This window comes from Pseudochaenichthys georgianus, chromosome 14 (assembly GCF_902827115.2).
Source record: "Pseudochaenichthys georgianus chromosome 14, fPseGeo1.2, whole genome shotgun sequence".
Classification (NCBI taxonomy): domain Eukaryota; kingdom Metazoa; phylum Chordata; class Actinopteri; order Perciformes; family Channichthyidae; genus Pseudochaenichthys; species Pseudochaenichthys georgianus.
Genome location: NC_047516.1, coordinates 27,720,628 through 27,742,071, shown reverse-complemented (window position 1 = coordinate 27,742,071; position 21,444 = coordinate 27,720,628). Strand labels below are relative to the sequence as shown.

Genomic DNA, 21,444 nt, shown 5'->3' with positions numbered 1-21,444 from the left:
GTATCAAGAAATTCATATGCACATTATATGTGAAACGTCAATATCTGAACAGAAATAGGTGCCCATCAAGTCATATTCATTACATAACAACACACTTTATATGGTAGTGATGCTCAAGGGAAGTTAAATAGATCACCAAATGATGGGGATCATGAATGCCTTGGAACATTTCTTTCCATTAGTTGTCGAGATACTGAGGCCAAAGCAGTGGAGGGACCGATGGACCAAAGGACAGAGCCACACTACATTAGCTTGATGTTTTAGAAATGCCAGATGGCAACAGTATTGAAATACTGAGAACCACATGCAAATAAACAACACGAAAGAGACTGTTTATCCTCTGGAGAACCAGCCTTCTGGTTCATCAGATCACACAACTCAGAGACATCGCTCTTACATATGAGAGCAACGCTGCTCCCTTTCATCTCCTCTGTGATGCCACCGCATCCGTGTTATCTTTACATATCCCTATATCACACCAGACAACAATGTGCTGAGTCACATGCTGCCCTGTCAGATGCCAGACAGTGGGGCTTGGACAGGACTAGGATGGTTAGGGTTAGAATTACACAGATATGCAGAAACTACACTGCCCGAAATCTTACTTACTTCTCTGTAGTTTTTTAAATCAACACTTAAAACTCACTTTTTCTCTCTGGCTTTTGTTTAATTATTTATTTATTCATTTATTTAGTTATTTATTCATTTAGTTCTTTATTTTTATATTTATAACATAACATAGGATTTCATAAAGTATTTTTAAAATAGTTTATACATTATTCGAATATAGGAATAGTAGATGGGATTACTTAAAATATAGTACCTTATATTTCATCTTTTTTCCCTTTAGACCCTTGCGGTTTATTCTTAAAAACCCTTACCCACCCCCCATTTTCCCTCTGCTGGTCTATGGCCTTGTAAAGGGTAACGGGGTACAGAGTCGCTTAGATAAGCGGGGGAGTGCATCTGACGAAGAGATAGGTTGTTGTGCTCCCTATCTCTGTTTCTTATCCTATATCTAATAGAACTGCTCGGGTCTTGATAGATTGAGTGGGAAGTTCATGAGATCTTTCTAGAGGGTTATCAAGAATAACTTTTATCCAATGACCTTTTCCCTCTCTGTCTGTGTATTCTCTTGTTCCGATTAACCCAGCCAAATCTTTTTTCTTGTTTTTTATCTATATCTACGCCGGGATCCGGAGTCGAGGCTGATCCTCTTGCTGTAGTCCTGTGTCTTGGATCATCTATCCTGAGTTCTGGATTAAGTCGTGGACTTCGGGTCGTGGCTGAACCTGTCTCTGCGGTCCTGCCTTGGGTCTCGTCATGCTGCTTCCCTGATGGCTTCCACAGGATTGTAGCTGACATCCTCGTGGATTCATCTTCTTATTACAGACACATGCATTTCCTAACATTCGGTCTATATGCTGTAAAATGTATTATCTCTTCTATTTACACACGGCATCTATTGCACGTCTGTCCGTCCTGGGAGAGGGATCCCTCCTCTGTTGCTCTCCCTGAGGTTTCTCCCATTGTTTCCCCTTAAACTGTGGGTTTTCTCTGGAAGTTTTTCCTTGTACGATGTGAGGGTCTAAGGACAGAGGGTGTCGTTTTTCTCATACTGATATTCTGAACAATCTGTGCTGTTGTATTTGCTGTAAAGTGTCTCTACTGTAGGCTAATTTTATTATATGTACAGCACTTTGGCTCGACCAAAAATCGTTTATAAAATGTGCTATATAAATAAAACTTGATTTGATTTGAAGTGAAAAATGGCAAAAGCCTAGTAATTTCCAGCTAAACATTACCCAAAAATATACTTTTTTGGGCATGTTCTAACTATTTGACTGTAAGTCAGCCAGTCCTTCTCCCTGCTTAGTGGGAAATAACTCAATGTGCTGGGAGCTAAAGCGCTGCAGCATTGTTCCAGCTGGCAGAAAAAGGGGAAATGAAGATCGAGTGGTTTGATTTCATTTGTTAGCAGGTGCATCCATTTTGTGTTCCTCCCTACACCCACCTCGCCTCTCTCAGTCAAAGCGCTTATCAGAAATTGGACACCCCAGTGACAAATTGAGCCTGCGATTAGGGGAGAAAGAGGGAAGCTTTGTTAAGTGCCGTTGATTGGGATCCCAGGCTGCCCTCACACATCAGAAGTGGGTATGTGTGTGTGTGTGTGTGTGTGTGTGTGTGTGTGTGTGTGTGTGTGTGTGTGTGTGTGTGTGTGTGTGTGTGTGTGTGTGTGTGTGTGTGTGTGTGTGTGTGTGTGTGTGTGTGTGTGTGTGTGTGTGTGTGTGTGTGTGTGTGCATGTTGGTACAGAGCCAATAGCAGAGCTGACACCCCCACCTACTCTTCTCCAATATTCCCCTCTCTCCAGGTGTTCCCACGGCTTACATTTCTGCTCCGAGTACACACAAAACCAAATCAATGCAGCTGTTCCCCCATCTCTCTCACACACATATAGGAAATTACACATGCATAGGAAATTACACAGGCAAGCCTACAGTACATATACAGCAGCGATTTTCCCCTGCAGGAGTAATGACTTCCTCTAGTATTTCCCGTGTCTTCCTATTGACATGCACGCTGTGTTTAACAGAGAAAAAAGTTAAGCCTCTGTGTGTTTGTCCCACCCAGACCCATATTATTGACCCAGCATTAACCAGCCTTGGCCTGTTTGGAGCGCAGCTAGGCTGATTTAAGAGGGGGGGTCAGAGCAGCTCTGCTAGGCAGAATGGTGCAAGCGCTGACTCTCACAAATCATCCTAAAAGGGCTTAATGCACAAAAACAGCTTCAAGTGTTGCACAGGCCTGCTATGAGAGATGTATCCACTTTGCCATTACACTAACTGGCCTCTCTGCCTTATGAGCTGCAATGCAAATAAAGAAATAACCCTAATTAGAATTATGCTTGGACCACCCCTTCATGAGGTCTTGCTCAAACAATTTAATCTTTTCCTATTCGCATTAAACCTTGTCTAGACTTCTTATTTATTGCAAGCTCTTGGTTCAGAAACCTTTCTCCTTATCTATTTAGCCTTTATTTAACCAGGGTATACTCATTTAGATTACATATCTCTTTTACAAGGGACACTTGGCCAAGAAGAGCTGCATTGAGTAAGGAAACCTCGGTTTTGAATGAATATCAGTGAACCGTGATACATGATATTCAGTATGTGTAGACAATGAGCATGTCATTAATGTACAACATAGTCAATAACAGCCTCTTCATTTATTAACTGTGACATAAGTGTGAGGGGTGTCTAGATCTATACAAAAGACCATCAATACTAGGAATTAAGATGCTTAAATAACTCCGGGCCACTGAATCATTCATGAATCATGAACACTGACGGATTCATCATCTTTAAATGTGTGTTTTGTTATTTACAGCCTAGTCTGTTATTGTGAGTAAGACTCTGCTTCTGTCGCATTATTTGAGGGGATCTTCCTAATGCAGACCAAAGAAAAAGCTCTCAAATTGGTTATCGATTAATCGCTTGGTCTTCAATTGTCAGAAAATAGTTTTTTCAGCCCAAGATAACGTTCTTAAAATGTCATGTTTTTTTTAAGAACTCAAAGATACTCAGTTAACTTTCCTAAAGTAAAGAAACCAGAACAAATGAAATTTTAAAAGCTACTATCAGATGATTTTGACTTTTATTATTTATTTAAGTACTCAAACCAATAATCAGTTATCAGAATAGTTGGTGGTTAATGAAATACTTAACTTATCCATACATCTTTGCAGATCTACTCTCAACTGGTGCAATGTAGAGAAGTGGTAGAAATATTTGGAGTCAAAAACAAATGCCTTCATGCCAATGCCAAATCCTGCTGTGTACAAGTTCGATAAAAGCGGATTTGTCTCCATCCTGAGTGTACGCAGGGCTGGTAAGGTCAGCCGCCTCCGTGGCAGCTCTGACATTCAGTCTGGCCTCCAGCGAGGCCCAGCGAGTCCCCCTCGCACCCTCAGACCATCAGAGGAATAAAAGAGACAGAGTTGTGTGAGATTTGGTTCTTTTAACCCTAGCCACGCACAAGGAAAAGTCCTGAGAGCCTTTCTGCCCCCAGTTCTGTCCCCCAGCAGACTCACTGGGCAGCCGGCTGGTGACTCTGTGGAGAGCAAACACAGGCCCGGCATAGCAAACATCTCACCTCTGTGTCTGCATGGGAACATCTGGCCCTCCCAGGCTCGCACGGCCTCCGTCTGTCTGACTGTGAGCATACACACACTGTTGGTGTATACCTGGTGTTGTCATGGCACCAGGAGTGTTACACCTACACCGGTACTGGTTTAAATAAACAAACAAAACCTAAGCAATCAGGCAATGTGCTACACAACAACCACATCCCCAATTTGATTATTACACTGATTGAACAACTTGGTTTGCATCATAGGACTTCTAATATGATGTTACGCCAAAATAAGCAAACACATCATCTAAATAGTTTAATATTTTGCCCCCAAGACCTCAGTTTCATCATCAGTTTGATATACATTGAGAATGCAATTACAGCTTGTATCAAACCTTAAAACGTACAGACCAAAATGTGCTAATTTAGCTGAGTATCGAAAACTGTCGCGTACCAAAAGCTAGCATCGATTGTCTGCTCAGATTGGTTATTTTTGTTACTTATGCTTTGATCAAATCATTCATAATTTATACCAAGATTGAGATTACCGCTCCGTCTGGCCTGTACCAGTGAGATAGTCATATGAGTAATAGAGTTAGCCAAGATGATAAAACTCTTTCCCATCGCTCACTTTCTCTTTCTTTCTTGCATCATGCCTGCTCATCTCAGATCTCCTGCGGCCATATAATGGTTCAAGACTGATGAGGCATGCTCAAAAGGTCCATGCCATTGAGCACAGCATTAATGCACCCAGCAGCAAATTTTTCGCCATCGACCCCCGTTCCCTGCAATAAGGACGGAGCCATCAATCAGGCCCAGATAGCAGACACCAGACACGGGCTGATGAAGTGGGGGACTTTGGAGCTAATGACAAATGGATCCCTCAGATATGGTCACAGTATACGATGACAGTCTGCAGAGAACACTTGACCTTAAGCGAAACATCTTAAGACACTTTTTAACACTGTGCAATGCCAAAAATATAGAATATGCTGTTAATAAAATGTGGTTATTGTGTGAGAACTCCAGGGTCGATCAGGATGAGAGTCTCAGCTCCGTCACTCTCCGAGCACTCCTGACCGCCCAGCACTCCTTTGTTCTCACACCAAAGCTCTGGGAGTGACCTTCAGGAGGCCTGCTAGTCCTGCTAATTGGGGTCTCAACAGAGCACAGCATCTACCGCCCCCCCACCACACTTCACTGGAGGAGGGATTGGAGGAGAGGGAGGAAGAGATATCAGGAGTGTTATCTTCTTGGTGGGAAACGGAGACGAATAGTAGAACCTGGGCTTAAAAACTGAATTTCAAGTACTTTAAGTGCTGCAAAGTGCTAATACATAGGGCTGGTAAACAGAAAAAGATTCACATTGACTAAAACTCATTACTCTGATGACAAAAATCGATCAAAGATTCTCCATACCTACTGAAAACCACATGTCTAGTCTACAATTGACAGTATAACTGGAAAAAGTTATCATTGTTTCTGAATCGAAACATTTCACAATGTTACAAAATACCACAACACGATTAAGATTATAGATGTTGGACTATAAAAGCAGAATATTGATATATTGAACGCACCTCACCGCAGTTACAAATGCTGACTAACAGTCCAAAGCCCAAAAGATACCCATTCGAATAAGACAGAAAAAAGCAGCTATTCCTCCCTTTTTTTTTGGATAATAATGGATTCTGTTCTAAATTCAAGATAGCATTGCAAAACAAGGCAAGTTTATTTATATATCACCTTTCAACACAAGGTGCTTTACAAAAAATGAAAGACATTAAGAAAATGGCATTTAAAATCAGTCATTAAAAAGACAAGATAATAAAATAAACATTAAAAGAAAAAATACATGGATAAAAGTTACAGTGCAGTTTAAGATGTGAATAGTTCAATTAAAAGTAGGGGGAAAAAGAAAAGTCTTTAGTCTGTATTTAAAAGTAGTAAGAGTTCCAGCGGACCTGCAGGTTTCTGGGAGTTTGTTCCAGATATTTGGAGCATAATAACTAAACGCTGCTTTACCATGTTTAGTTCTGACTCTGGGGACAGAAAGCTGACCAGTCCCTGAAGACCTGAGAAATCTGGATGGTTCATAATTTAGCAGGTCAGAAATGCATTTTTTGGGCCTAAACCATTCAAAGCTTTATAAACAAGCAGCAGTATTTTGAAATCTATTCTTTGACACACAGGAAGCCAGTGTAAAGACTTCAGAACAGGAGTGATGTGATCCACTTTCTTAGTGATAGTGAGGACTTGAGCAGCAGCAGCTTTCTAATAGATTTTTTAGTGAGACCTGTAAAAACACCATTACAGTAGTCCAGTCTACTGAAGATAAAAGCATGGACAAGTGTTTCCAAATCCTGCTGTGACATTAGTCTTTTAATCCTAGATATATTCTTTAGGTGATAGTAGGCTGATTTAGTAACTGTTTTAATGTGACTGTTGAAACTCAGGTCAGAGTCCATGACTACACCTAGATTTCTGGCTTCATCTGTTGTTTTGAACATTGCAGACTGAAGCTCAGCGCTAACTTGTATACATTCTGCCTTGGCTCCAAAAACCATTACCTCAGTTTTATCTTTGTTTAATTGGAGAAAGTTCTGACAGATCCAGTCATTGATTTGTTCAATGCACTTACTCAGTGTTTGAATTGGAGCATAGTCTCCTGGTGAAATTGTTACGTAAATTAGCTATAAATAGCTATGGTAACTTATTTTGTTGTTTTTCATTATCTGAGCCTGTGGTAGCATGTAGATGTTAAAGAGAAGAGGCCCCAAGATGGAGCCTTGAGGTACCCCACATGCATATTTGTCAACTCAGATCTGTATTTACCTATAGAAACAAAGTTTTGTCTGTCATTTAAGTAGGATTCAAACCAATTTAGAGCTGTTTCCGAAAGTTCCACCCAGTTTTCTAGTCGGTCTAGTAATATGTTGTGGTCAACAGTGTCAAACAATCAAGTGGTATGGTCTAAAACAGTTGTAGAAAAAAGTAGTATAGCCTAATATAGAACAAATATATGTAAACTCCAAAGTAGCTTTTAAAAAAACAAACTAGAGGCACTTGGAGAGTGTATCATTTTACCAAGGCCATTTCAATACAGTAAGTGCAAATTTAGATTTCTAAATGCGGGCCCAATAATACTTTATCCCTTACATTTGGAAAGAAACGCTGTAAATCTGTGGATCATTTCAATAAACTATATCAACTAGCCAGTACGAAAACTTGAAAGGTTCTTAAAGGTCATGCTTTTCCGGTTATTGCCCGTCCCCTTGTGTGTTATGAAGGTTTTTATGCATGTAAACGGTCTGCAGAGTCAAAACCCTCAAAGTACACCATGTAGGGAGTAAAACTCTAAAACAGAAAATACCTCCCCAAAACGCCTCGTTGGAGATACGTCACTGTCCATTTGATTCTTCCGGGTACATCATGATATCATGTCGTCCCCGGAACTAAATGGACCAATCCGTGGAGCCGTTACGTTAAGCCCCCGCTGATTGGTCCAAATTGACCAATCCACGGACTTCCTCACACACTCAGTGCATGCAGCTCTGCTGATTTCTCCTCCCTGGCTGCAGGCTGATAACAGACAGTTGGGATCGCGGCGAAATTCTCTCTGCAGACCCATTCTCACAGTGTTTATCAACCTTTTTCTTACTCAATATCAAGCCACACTTATTGTTTTTACTTCGGCTGTGACTTTGTGTGTGCTCAGGGTGAGTTTGGCTGTGTTTCGCTGTGTATCGCTAAACAAGGAAATCACACCTCCACGGAGCTTAGCGCGATTCACAACGTCCCGACCAATCAGAGCACACTGTGCTCACAGGGAGGGGGGGAGAGCTGCAACGAGCCGTTTAGTGGAGAGAGTGAATACACATACTTTACAGAGATGCTGTATGCGAAACCAATGTGAGTTTGGAAAATTGCACAGTATAAATCTATTCTAGTAGACCACAACAATGGAATTATGATCAGTGGAAATGGCCATGACATGTGACCTTTAAGTAAATCATTAGGTCCTTAAATGTATAAAAGGCGGTAAAAGCCAAATTAAGAGTTATATGCCATGATGCTATGCCGGGACTTTCATAGATATGAACGTGTCCCTGCCTCCAACACTGAAACTCTCCAGTTGTCTTTATACATCCATGGTCCATCCATCCAGTAGTTTTCCCGTTATCCTGCTAACAAACAAACTGAAAAACAGAACCATATCTCTTTGGCTGAGGTAATTACATTTGTGGAAATAAATATTGTGGTGTTTGAAAAAGTAAAAGGCACCCCAACGTGGATCATGGGTTGCTAAAAGGGATTGTGGCTCAGGCAGGTCAGTGCTCTGCTCTCAGGAATATGGAGGAGACAATGACACAGGTCATTTAGAGCGGGTTGGCCAGGCTGCAGCTGTGCCCTGAGCCAGCCAACACATCATCACATCAGGACCACTTGCCATCGGTGCCATCAGCACTCAGAATAAAGGGGTGGTAAATGTACAGGAAGTAATCCTGTAAAAACAAGATGCTACTAAGAGCCTTTATGTTGGCAAAGTTGTAAGGGAGCTGTTTTTTAAGGTTGAATTTAGGGGAAAAGATACACTTATCTGAAGGAATTATAGACTGGACTTGGTAACCATTTTAAAGAAGCTTTGTGATAGATCCCATGAATGAGACTTTGAGCAAGGGTGGCCATGAATAGAAAGGTCTGCATTTCATTTGCTAATCCATCATTCTAATTGTACTCTCCAACAAAGAGGAGAGAAGAGTGGTGGGGCATTCAGAGGCAATGGAGCATGCTGAGGGGTGCGTGTGTGGTTCTCCATGGAGCCAGAGAGGCCGTGGCCCTTGGCCCTTAAAGCCCGGCAAGGGCTGGGGAGAATGGGCTCTGATGAGCTCAACGCAGGCAAGACTAATCCCTTCATGTCCTAAAGAATTGTTTAACTATGTTTGACTGATTAACCCAAACCCCTCGTTTGCACTTTACAATCTATTTGTTCAATCAAATCTCCTGCACTCATCATGCTGCAGTGTGTGGGTGGTTATGGTGAGGGAGAGAAAGAGAAAGAGAAAGAATGAGAGAGAGTAACAAAAGGGGCTGCAAAAAAATCCATTTGGTGAGAGCACACATAAGTCAAAAGAAAAGCTTTTTTCTTCCACTTATAATTCTCCAAATGTACATAGCACACGAGTTCCTGCGCAGCTTTTGCTAACATTCAAAGGTCAAAGAATTCTTGCCTTGAGAGATTTCAAGTAGAAAGTCATCGGTGGTGTGTAAGCATACCGCACTGGTGTGCTGGTTTTTACCAGCTTCATGGGAAAAGGACATTTAAAGACACCCTCCCCTGCGTGGAAAATAGGTTTCCAGGAAGATTAACCCAGCTTCCTTTTATAGCCTCTGACAAGAGGTTAAATCACACATTACACTGCCTGAAATGTCTCCCAGTAATTAGATCAAGAATATTACTCTCCCTCCTTCCCCTTGCAGACTGCAGCTGATCAAAGCCTAATGATGGTGTCCGTGCCATTGGCAGTGCTGGCTGGCTAAATCTCCCCATCGGGATGGCAATCTGTCAGGGCCACAAGCCCCGCTAAACAGCACAGGACGAGAGTACAATGGTGCTTGACACAAAGTATACTAGATGAACCACATCTTTCACCAACAAGCTATCCATCAGCAATGCACCATTAAAATTCCCCGTAATGATAAAACCTCTTGGTCTAGGACTGGTATGTGTACACTGATGGCTGAAATGTATACAATGAGAGGGTTGTTGGTGACAACTGTGAGTTTTATCTTAATAAAACCCACTATAGCGTATCTGCTGTCTTTCCATGCCGGAGCAGATCCAAGCAGCACCTGGTCCCCTTGATGGGGTGAGGGGGATACTGGCTATTAATTACAGAAAGCCGACACGCAGCACAGGCAATCCCTCGCAATGAGACCCTGGGACGTCAGATCCAAGACGAATGCTTCTCTGTCACACGGCAACACGACGTGCCTCAGGACTCTTTACTCTGCGCACTTCCAAGTATGCCTTTCATATTGTGGCCCACCCTTCTTCCTCTGCCCCCACCCTGTCTCCATCTCAATCACATTCTGCGGATGTTACACTACTTCAGGGCATATTTCCTGACGAATGCAAAATAGTTTGTGCAGTAGCATGATAAAAGTTGACATTTTCTTTTCCTAATTCAATTCATTTCCTTTGTAAACAACCTCGCCTCTGTGTGTGTGCAGGCTGCAAACACATCACACGGAACGGTCAATGCATTTCTTTGCTCTCAAACTCAACAGCTTAAACAAAAAGGGGGAAATGGCAGGAGATATGCCAATCATTAATCGTTGAAAGGTGTCTGACAAAAGAGGCCCTTAAAACTCGACAGCTTTTCTTTTTCGCGTCAGTCCCCAAAGAACAACCAGTTCCTAAAAAAGGGGCCCGGACAACAGACGCCTGCAAGAGGTCTAACCCCGAATGTAACCCCATACAGGTGGCACAGGAAGCAGGAATGCTATTCAGGAGAAAACATTGTTCTTACCCTAAGACATGCTCTCAGAGATCATTTTTGACAGGCACATTGCCATTTAAGTTTATTCTAACTTGTAAAAGCTTCTGGTTAAGGCAGTTGTGAGAGTCTTCACAACTGGGTAGCTACACTGCATTATGCTGTGAAGGCTGAGTTCATCTTTAAGTGTTTGCAAAAATGTGAGGCAAACACTTAAAAAGCAACTTGTAAACCTCTTAATATTAAAGGAAAAAAAGGATATGCTTCTGCTGTTTGTCCAAGAGTCTTCCGTTGCAAAAATCTCAATGCACACACTCAGTAATGTCAAGTAGGGTGTTCCAGTTCAGGAGAATATTATGTACAATCACTGCTCATCCACAGAGCTGAACTATGAACCCCCCCCCCACACAGAGCAACAACAGCATCTCTGCACATTCCAGCTGAAGACAGCAAATACACCAGCGTAAACAACGTAAGCTAGTTTGAGAGCTGTGCCGATGTTTACTGTCTCACTAAGTGCATTTCATCCCCTCTGCCATCCCAGCAGCGGCGGTATTTCAGCATGCCGTGCAGAGGGGACTGCTGGTCACAGGCTGAGAGACTGTTTGGACAATGTAGCTGTAAGACACTCTGCCTGTCTGGAATAACGATTCAGTTCAGCCGATACAAAACAACCCCTTGTTCCCTTATAGTGGAAGTTAAAAGACAAACTTTTGGGTTTGCAACTGTTGAAAAATAACAGGAATGTCTGCCTTTTTTTGACTTGGTATGCTTGCTATCAGGGAGAAAGGTCTGAGTTTGCTTCAAACAGCCTCGGAATGACATGCCAGAGGTTAGCCTCTGAAGGTCACAGTCACAGTCTTCCCCTATCCTTTCAGCCGCTTCTCACAACACAACCCCGGGCCCTTTTGAACAACAGGAAGAATGTCATCTGGTTACTTTTCAAGGCACGGAGATACCATTCACTGTGGCCAACAATGGCTGCAAACAGGACTAGAGGGTTAAGAGGTTATAAAAGGGCCTCTCAATCCCTCCAGTACACCACACGCACACAGAAAAAAACACACCCACACACTGAGGCCTGGAGAAGTGGTGCACCCTTTGATAAACTGAGGGGGGTCATGGCAAAGTGCCGTGGATTGACCGCTTCAGCCTCAGTCTCTCCCAAGTAAAGCTCTTAACAAAGCCTCCGAGCCTCGCCTGCTTTGTCCTTTTGGACAATGTAACTTTATGATATCCATCCATTAGGTTACTATGTCTGGCCAAAGGTTATAAAAGACTAGTAACATTTCATCACACAGTTATTAACAAGGCAACAAAAAAAAGATTTTAAATACCTCCAATTCATGACTTTCATTGTATTCTTGATGCCATCACTAAGCTGAGGATAAGGCAAGCATTTTGAAATGAAACTATTTTGGTCATCATATAAAGCATTCCTTTAAAAACACACACTCTGTGCTTAATGACAAAGCATCAACAAACATTTGAGACTATTATTCAGGTTGTAAAGCCTGTTCCAAAATGACTTTTAGACTACAGACGGAGCTGAAATCCAATTAAGTGTCTAATGAACCCTCTAAAATATTAAAAATAAAGCCCAATTAATGCGCAGAATTTTGATCTCCACCCTCTATAATCCTCTGGTAGCTTACCCTTATCTAACGTCCGAGCCAACTATGACGCTCTGAGCTCCCTCGCCCCCTCCACTTGGTATCCCCTACAGCTTTACTCCTGCATTGTTGCTCCATTCTTTCTGACCCTGCAGACCGGGTGAGACTCTGAGCCTCTCTGATGCCAGCTAATGATGCTCTGATATGTACAGTTGGCATGGATGTTGGAAAACTGCAGCAGTAACCACGGACATGCTAATGGCACCTATTAGGATTACTTAAGTGATATGGGATTCGCCTGGCAACCCCTGGGCACAGAGGGTTGGTATTTGGGGTGGAGAGTGTCAGTGTTGGGTCAGTGATCCGATTGAGGCAGCCTTATCTTGTGCCATAAACAGATAAGAGTATCTGACTGCTCTTCTGCTGTTCCTGTAAGATGGAGGTGGATAAACAACCCTGTCGTCTCCAGTACCTCCGACGAGTCTGATCAAACAGATGCCGTCCTAAACCCTGCCTTGTTCCTCCTGCTGCTATGACTGCTGTTTTTGCTTTGAATGTCACCGGGAGGCTTGGATTCATACCCGATTGCCCTCAAGCTGAAGACACAACAATTTCCGAAAAGCCCTTTGGTCTTGTAACGTCAGGTTGGAGCCCTCCCTGGCTTCGAGCCTCAGGTTTGCTGATTATGCAAGCTAACCCAGCAAGAGCGGGGCTTTTTGTCATAATTGGACCTGCTGGCAACTTGCAAATCCATGCAAATTCAAGAAAACACAGAAATGTGATAAACAAAGACGCAAAGTCTATCTTAAAAGCAGACCTATCGCCTGTGGTCATGACACATTGTAAATCATCAACCCATGTGAACTCAACTGAACACCATGTAACAGCTGATCCAGAGTCGGAGCCCTGCAGACGGTCCCTTGTTCTCTGAGGTATCCAGAAGTGCCCATGATCTGGATGTATCATGTGACCACAGTTCTTTACTCCCACCCTGACCTGCGTTTGACCCTCGTGATTTTCACACAAAAGCTACCAAACATCTGCCCTCTGTCTATAAAAACGATTCACATAGCTGGGAAGACATTGGGTGGCCTCACAGCGCGTCTCTCTAAGTGGTGGATGGCTGACAGCTGCCGTGGTGATGGGGACTACAAGGTGGAGCAGGCTGGCACATCACTGCTACCTGGGAAATCTCTGCTATGCTGTCTGGGACAGGGGGTCAGCCTCATTTAGCAAATGGATGATATTCAACAAAATGCTGCTCATCTCAAACTCCCGGGTTGAGGGAAATGAAAATCTGCTATGCAAATCCAATTCGCAGACAACACCTGCATGATATTTAACATACAGAAGCCCCCGCTGGAATATGAAAGGAAGAAATGAATTGCATTGACAAGAGCGTACTGTTACACATTTCCAATTCAAGTACCGTCTCTAAAACGCTACATCAAATGACTGGGCTTTGAATAAACCAAAATGAGCCAAGTGACTCATTCCAGCACAGAAAATCGTTGCATCAAAAGATATGCTTGTTTAGTCGAGCCATTTCACAGCCAACAATCACAGAATCGGGACCTTTACTAATCGACGTATTTTAACGAGCTCCCTGTGAATCTGAACAACAGCTGAAACATTAAATCAGCTCAGATTCCCTGGTTCACTCTTTGTACCTTGTGATCCGTTATTCATAGTCTTGCTCTGATGTCTCTGAGAAATAAAACAGAGCTTTGATGTTATCCCCTTATAACTGCTGTGTGACACCAGACCAATGGTGGGACTCAGATTGTTTGACTGTCACGTGGAGAATGCCGCAACCCAAAACATCAGGGACTCAGTGTAAGGGGCTCATAATGATGTTTCTCTCAATAACAATTGTCACTCACTAAAAATCTGTTTAGCTATTTGGTTACCAGGAGAAAGTTGAAAACAGTGAGGTCAAAAAAAACTGTGTGTGAGTGTGCACATCACAATCTCTCTGAACTCTGTTTACTGCTTAAAGATGTCCACCAAATGAAGCCTAAATAGGTGTGTGTTCACTACAATGTGGTGTTATTTCTGCGATAGTTAAACCTTGTCTGCAGGCAATTGTCGACGAAGAGCAACAGCAGCCAAGATGCTACACGAGTATTTTAGAGGAAATTGCTCTCCTCTGCCTACAATGTAAATCAATATGTCCCAATACATTTGTCCGTGGTTGGCTGGGAGAAAAACCAAAGCAACTTGCTATCCTGTCAGTTTGCCCTCAGCAAAGGCTCTGGGGTTTGCGGTGACAGGTCCAAGAGTCAGCACATGATTCACGGGCGGAGGAGGAGGAGAGACACTTTGAAAAGCCACGCAGAGCCCTAATTAACACATGCATTCAAGTGGTATTTCAATTTGGCAGATCGCTGTAATGTTCTACAATGCTGCAGATCAGCATGACATGAACAAATGAACCAGGTGCTCCCGACATGAATCAGGCTGCGGATGTTACGAGTTAAAGCTAACACACAAATTAAGACATAATTAAAGTAATAAATGCACACACAGAAATCCAAGTCAGACGTTTACTAGAACCACGAGTGCAAGATCTACTGTTGTTTGCCTAAGCATAACGATATCTCACAGTGACTTAATGTCATTGCTGTCGTTAGAGGCGAACTGCATTTTACAGATGGGGAGAGGCCTGCAGTCATTTGTTTTTAAGACCCAATTCATCTTCATTGTGCTGGGGAACATAGCACCTCAATGCAAAAAGGCTTCCTTCTACACGATAATTGCAGAGAGTCTAGGGGCCTGAGTTTCCCAGACAACACGGTCTGAAATTTAATTATCTGCTCTTCGGAAAAAGCTACATTTCAAAACTGCACTTTTGGCGAGTAATGTCAGGCTGCTATTTGAGTACCACAGGAATTCACAAAGCAAATCGCCCCAGCTGTTATTAACGAAACAGTCACCTTCGTAAAAGGTAAAGGCAAGATAATGGCTTTCTTCACAGCAACAGACACTTCTTGTGCAAATGCACACTTAACAGTTTTTTTTTATCTTTAGAAATTGCATAATGTTATCCTCTTACCATGTGCAGAATAAACTCGATCACTCCCATAGTCCAGTCAGTCTCAGAAGTGTTGGTTTACTGCGTTTTTTTAAATCATATCCGTCAAGCTCCATGACATTATAGACCGACTAAACAGCAATAAAGCCAGACTCAGAGCAGCCAAAGATAACACGGACAGGCTGTGGAAACATTAACATTCCACCGTTTAAAGATCAGGCTTGGAGGGAGAGAAACATCGATAGGATCCCATTAGTTAAGTGTGCCCTTAGGTTACCCGAAATTTGATCAGAGAAAGACCCTTTTTCCTTCCAGACACGAACCATTAGACGTTATGGCAACAACAAAAAAGCTGCTCTCCTCCTCTGAAAGTACTCCTTCTGCACTCCTCGCACTCCTCCTCCTCCTCCTCCTCCTCCTCCTCCTCCTCCTCCTCCTCCTCCTCCTCCTCCTCCTCCTCCTCCTCCTCAGTGGTCGAGGTTGTGCGGCAGGATCAGGATGAGCTCGGTGACGTCAACCTTTTGTTATCACCTTTAACACTTTGCAAGGTGGGAACACTTTTCCTCCTCTGTCGTTATATTAGGAGGTGCTATTTGCAGACGCGCTGAGAGCAAGGTGTGCGCGCATCTGCACCATGAGAGAAGCGACTCTAAATTTGGATGTAATGCATGCATGTCCCACTGAGTGTATTAGATACTAGCAGTGGGAAACAACTTAGTGACAGCTCCCATACTTTATAATTACACAAGATAACACACAACTTCCCCCACAGCTGGCTGGAACTCACATTTTCTCTTGAGTTGGTATGAAACAACCTGCACCATAAATACCACAATGATATAATCATGATAGCAGGCAAATGGAAATCTTTTTACTCCTCACTGCTTGTTGTCATAATGCAAAAAATTGCTAAACAGCTCAACTACACAAGCCCAGTTTCATTCAGGTAACACCACCTTTAGGCAGGAATACATGGCTACTTCAGTGCCTGAAAAAAAGATGTTTGGCTCCTAACAGACAGCAAGCCGTGAGGTGTATCCACAGACAATAAAGGGAGCAGTACAGTAGCTATAAAGCTGCATGTTGCCAGTCGGGGTGCCAGCTGACTGCCCAAGCTCCTGGCTAGCTAACCTAGCCAGCCAGTCTGAAACATACACAGTCCCATTGTTGCCTCCTCAAGCTCTACTCATATTTATGCCACAATTTGAGAGGACATCACACAGTATCAGGCAGTAGCCGTATTATAAAGAGACAACTACTTACTCTCCGTTTTCCTCTGCGAAAGGCATCGTTTAGTACGTCGCCATGGTTTAAAACGGACAGATTTTCTCCCGTTGCCCTGCGCTGCCGAATCACTGCTGCTGTCTGCGGCAGCAACTTCCGGCGCATGCGCAGAGGCTGGGAGCAGTCCAGACTGCGCTGGTCTCTGCGCAGGACACCGAGCGGTTTAAAGGGACAGGCAGCGTGGGATTTTATTGGACGGGTACATATTTGTATTGACATTATTATCAAAGTTCATGTTCAACTCGTTTTTAGTTATGTCTATTTTTGTTTGTTGTTAAGCTTGTTGTAAGCTCTAGGAAGAGGTATTCACAATTTGATCATTTTAGATGCAACTTATTAATAATAATGATTACTTCAAGGTGTGTTACCCTACTAAATTCACTTTGCATATGATCAGTGAGGGTAACTAAACATATTTAGTGAAATGCTGCAACTAAGTAGCCTCCCCTGCAATTTCTTTTTAAAGATACATGAATTGATTTTGATTGAATTGTTGCATATTCAGAAGGACTTGTTTTACTGCCCTTAACCACTAGCCAAATTGTAAGTGTACACCAACATTAAGCCGATTACTCTTTTTTTACGAAGCGATACGTCTAGATTCAAGATTTTTAAAATTCAAAGGTTTTATTGTCATATGCCCAAAGCTACAGTGTAGAAATGGCAATGAAATTCTTCTGACCTGAGCTCCTCATAGGCATTTACAGTGATGTTAGCAGGGATACCAAATGTGGGGAACATCATCAGTTAACATGACACTTAACCTCGGGATATGTTGGAAAGGTTTTGTCTCTGTATTTTGGGTGAAAAATACATACTGAGGGACACACCAAATGTTTGTTGAGGATGTCATGAACATAGATATATGGTCATGAAGGTCATCAATGTGTTAGCACAAAACAAAAATTGAATATAAAGACCAACAAAAAAAAGAGAGAAACAAAATTAATAGACATGATCATAAACATTTACAAAAAAAACACATCACACTAACTAAATGCATGCTTATTATGTGGGTCTTCAGTTGTCCCTTTAAGTGTCAGCAAAGCTAGCATAATGTATCTAGAGAGGGTCATATATCAACGGCAGAGGACCTTTGGGCTCTTGTTATTGATAAGGAGTTAAAGTCCTAAGTGTCAGAAAGTGCTTTATCATTATGTGCTTTGTAAGAACCTTAAAATCAATCCTAAAGGTAATGGAGAGCCAGAGCAGTGTGGCTAAAGCAAGAGTGACTGCAGTTTCCCAGTCTTTGTTTTGGCAGCAGTTCTGAACTAGTCCAAACAGCCTTTTTTGGTAGGCCAGTAAAAAGGGGTTTACAATACTCCAATTTGCAAGTTGTGAAAACATGAATCAGTTTCACAGCTAGAGCAGCCTTGCTTTTTTGCAGCATTTCTTAGGGGGATGCATTCTGTCTTGGTAACTTTGCTAATGTGGGCTTCAAAGTCCAAGATGAGTTTTTACTTCTGATTTAGTATGGTGAGTTCCCAAGCCTACGTCTCTCTCTTGCATTTATGCCCTAATACCTAAATATAGATTGTTGCTGGTCGATTGTTTTATTGAGAGACAATCGACCTTAGTTGGCTCAACAGAAGAGTGTAATTGTAATACTCAAATATAAATGTATGAAATGTTATACTCATCTGTTTCACTGGCACAAAATGTATCCTTCGGCTGTATTGTCCTTGCATCGTTTTTTTCTTCACATATTGTGAATCTTGTGGAAGACGACACAGCCAGTGAGAAAACTCTGCGGTCAATAGTGTCACATGCTTTGTGATTTGATGAAAGGTTCTATTTGTGCAGCCTGATGTGTATGGCTCCCTAATCAAACACTTATATTTATGTGACAACTCAAATAAATGACTCCATTACAACCACCCACCTGCCCTCTCCACAGTATTGATGGTATTTTATTACCAGAGAGAGACAAATGGACAAAGCTGAACATGGTGGAAAGTGATGGGAAGGTTGCAGAATGTGTGTCATGTCGGGTTAGAACCTGCACAAAAGTAATCAAATGAGAAGATTAGAGAAAAGAATCACAGATGTCCAACTGCACAAACAGCATTGTGGAGGATAACTCCATTGGCCTGGGTTCCAGTACGATCTGGGCTTATTACAATACTCCAGACAAGTTAGGCCTGCAAACTTCACTTCCCCCATCAGCAAGTGAAAGCGGGGAGAATTTGGTCTGAAAGCCCAATCACGCACAGCGCTCGGAGTTCAGCAGGTGGGGAAGTAGCAGCAGCAGGCTCCATCACGCAATGATACCAAGTTAATGATGCAGAGCGGTGTCTTTCTCCATACCAAAGAAAGACGTCAATACAGGATGTTTAAGAACGCTGCTCCTAATTACGCTTTTTGAATTCACCACTGACGTGATTGATGATTTCAAAGAGAGGCATTATTGATCCACTTCACAGACAAGTCCCATCGATTGCAAGTCTAGAATGAATAAAAGTTTGTTTCCCCCGTTATCTCCCCCACTGAGAAAGAGATTGTACAATCAGAGCATCAGTGTGACCTATATGGGTAGTTTGGGAGCTAAATCCCCTCTTTTAAAAAGCAGCCTGAGCAAGGACGTATGCAGTGATTACTGAACGGAGGGGCCTTCGAGGACATCCAGGACCTCATGTGTGACGTAACAGTTACACCTCACTGCTTTCTCATTTATCAAGTATGGAAATTCATCTATCCACTCATTAATCTGTGGGATGCTTTAGAAATAGCCTATCTGCGTTGGAGTCCTCAGCATGAGAAAGTTGAGGAGCTGCTGTTTTATAGACAGTCAGCCAGCTGCAGCATCACGCCTCTCACTGCAATCGGCAGTGATGGAGTGATGGATGCTCTGACGCACTGACAGATTGTTTTTTTGCTCCCTGTTAACATGCCCCATGGCTCACACTTATTATTCCATGAACTTCCTCATGAGCAGCCAGATCTTCTTGCCAATTATTGCATGTCTAATCCCAGACAGTGTTATTAGCGGACTTAGGAGAGGCTGCTAGGGTGCACGGCCACACACAATTCTGCATATTCAGGAAGATCTGACCTGTTCACTATCAATACAAAGTGTTCTGTTAGAATTACAGTAAACAAGATTGATTGGGAATCAACAGCGCACTGAATTGCAGCACCAGAGGGAGGGTTTCCATCACACCATGCTAAATCTCATTGGCAAGTGCACTTCAAATGGCAAAGTGGGCTGCAGCTTATGATTAAATGGTCTGCAGGCGAAACCTTTTTGTCTTCTCTTTTTTTTTTTTTTGAGGGAGAGAGAGCTCTTTCTGAAGGCCAAAGTTAATGCAGTCATAGAAAGAACTCTGGTACACTCCCACGTGAAATGGCCATGTGAGGAAAGCCCGGAGGGAGAAAAGGCCTTGAATGAATTTAAGAGGGAGCGAGAGGGAGAGTGGGAGGGAGGCAGATAGAGAGAAAGTTCAAACATTACTGATCCTCAAATATCCTTTTGGTATGGTTCAATTGGAATTCGGCAGTAAGTGACTGCTAAAAGCTCCATTTTGTATTGTTGTCCTTCCATTGCGGCAGAGCTTTTAGAGTTAGATGATGACAGATTGTCAGCTACCTGATATCCTTCATCATCCTCCCCAGTGGAGGTGTTTGTTCCGCCCTGAGCAAGTCCTCGAGGACCAGCAAACAGCCGGCGTGTTTGATGGACTACAGGGAGACATCTGCTCTGCCTGGTTTTGCCATACAGAATGAAAACAACACGTTACAGTAATCAATCAATATGCAAACTGTGTCCTTTTAGTGCTGTGATTAACCTTACACACGTCATGGTTATCAAGTCATTATGTCAGCTTGTCATTGTGAATTAGTTCTGAAGAGCTGCGGGGTGTGAAAGCATGCAGTGTTGGCATAATGCTTTAAGCGTGTATGTTCAATATATCCTCGACAACATTGTCACAACTGTGCTTCAAGCACCCTCAGGGATAAGCTCTGTTCTGTGCACTCAAGGGACAAGAGGGATAGGAACATTCGGAACGCTGTGATCTGATTTGTGGTTATGGGCGCACCATCCCTCACAAAGTTCTACAGACTATCACCCCAGACAAAAGATCCTTTGAGAGCCTGTCATCCTTTTTAAACTGCCATTTGCTCATGTTGGTGGATGTGTGTTTGCATTATGATGAGCTGATTTTGGAATAGCCGCTGACCGTTTTTAGCCTCCAATATATCCCTGCTCTACACAGGTGGCTCGTAAACTGGGGCTCAGGTGCATTCTGAGTTACTGAAAAACAACATGGATGCTGTCTCCACATCCATTTGTTTATAGCTATTACATCTGTGTACACTCAGCATATTTGTGTTTTTATATTATTACAACAAACAATAATGCTGTTCAGTATTTACATTTGCTTTCTGTCCCATTTGATTACATGAATATTGTTTGCTTATTCCTGCACTTGCACCTTTATGTTAATTGCACTATTTCTTTACACTATTTTACATCCTCATTTAATTGTATGTGTAAAGTTTATTTTATTTTTGCACTATTTGAGGGGACTGAAGATTTTAAGACTTTCATTGCCACCAACTACACTGTTCTACTATGTAACTAAACATCTGTTAAATATTTGAATCTTGAACTTGCACTATGTTATCTTTGATATTCTCGTGTTGCTTTTACTTGCATGATTTCCTTTTTCAATGAGCGCTGTTGGAGGGAGTGTTAGATCCAAGATTTGTATTGCCATGACTGCTTCTCTGTAATTGCTGTCAATTTGAAAAGCTAATAAAGATCCTTCTATCAAACAGTATGCAGGGTGAAATAACATGTTGTAGTTGACACAGTGGTCGCCAGGGGGCGGTGTAGTTTCCACACGACACTCTGTGAGAAGCTCTTTAAAGCGGAAGACG

The 21,444-nt window shown here is 42.5% G+C and overlaps 1 protein-coding gene across 2 annotated transcripts in view; it reads right to left on the bottom strand.

The window, feature by feature from the left end:
* The window catches only part of fam222ba (family with sequence similarity 222 member Ba), a 32,234-nt gene extending 15,597 nt beyond the window's left edge, over positions 1 to 16,637 (bottom strand). The window contains exon 1 of one of the 2 annotated variants that reach the window (XM_034099717.2): positions 16,543 to 16,637. The gene's annotated coding sequence lies outside the window, so the exon portion shown is untranslated. Of the gene's footprint in view, positions 1 to 15,300; positions 15,644 to 16,542 lie in introns of those variants that run through there. The other variant, XM_034099718.2, reaches the window with a different exon arrangement.
* Between the last annotated feature and the right edge of the window lie 4,807 nt (positions 16,638 to 21,444).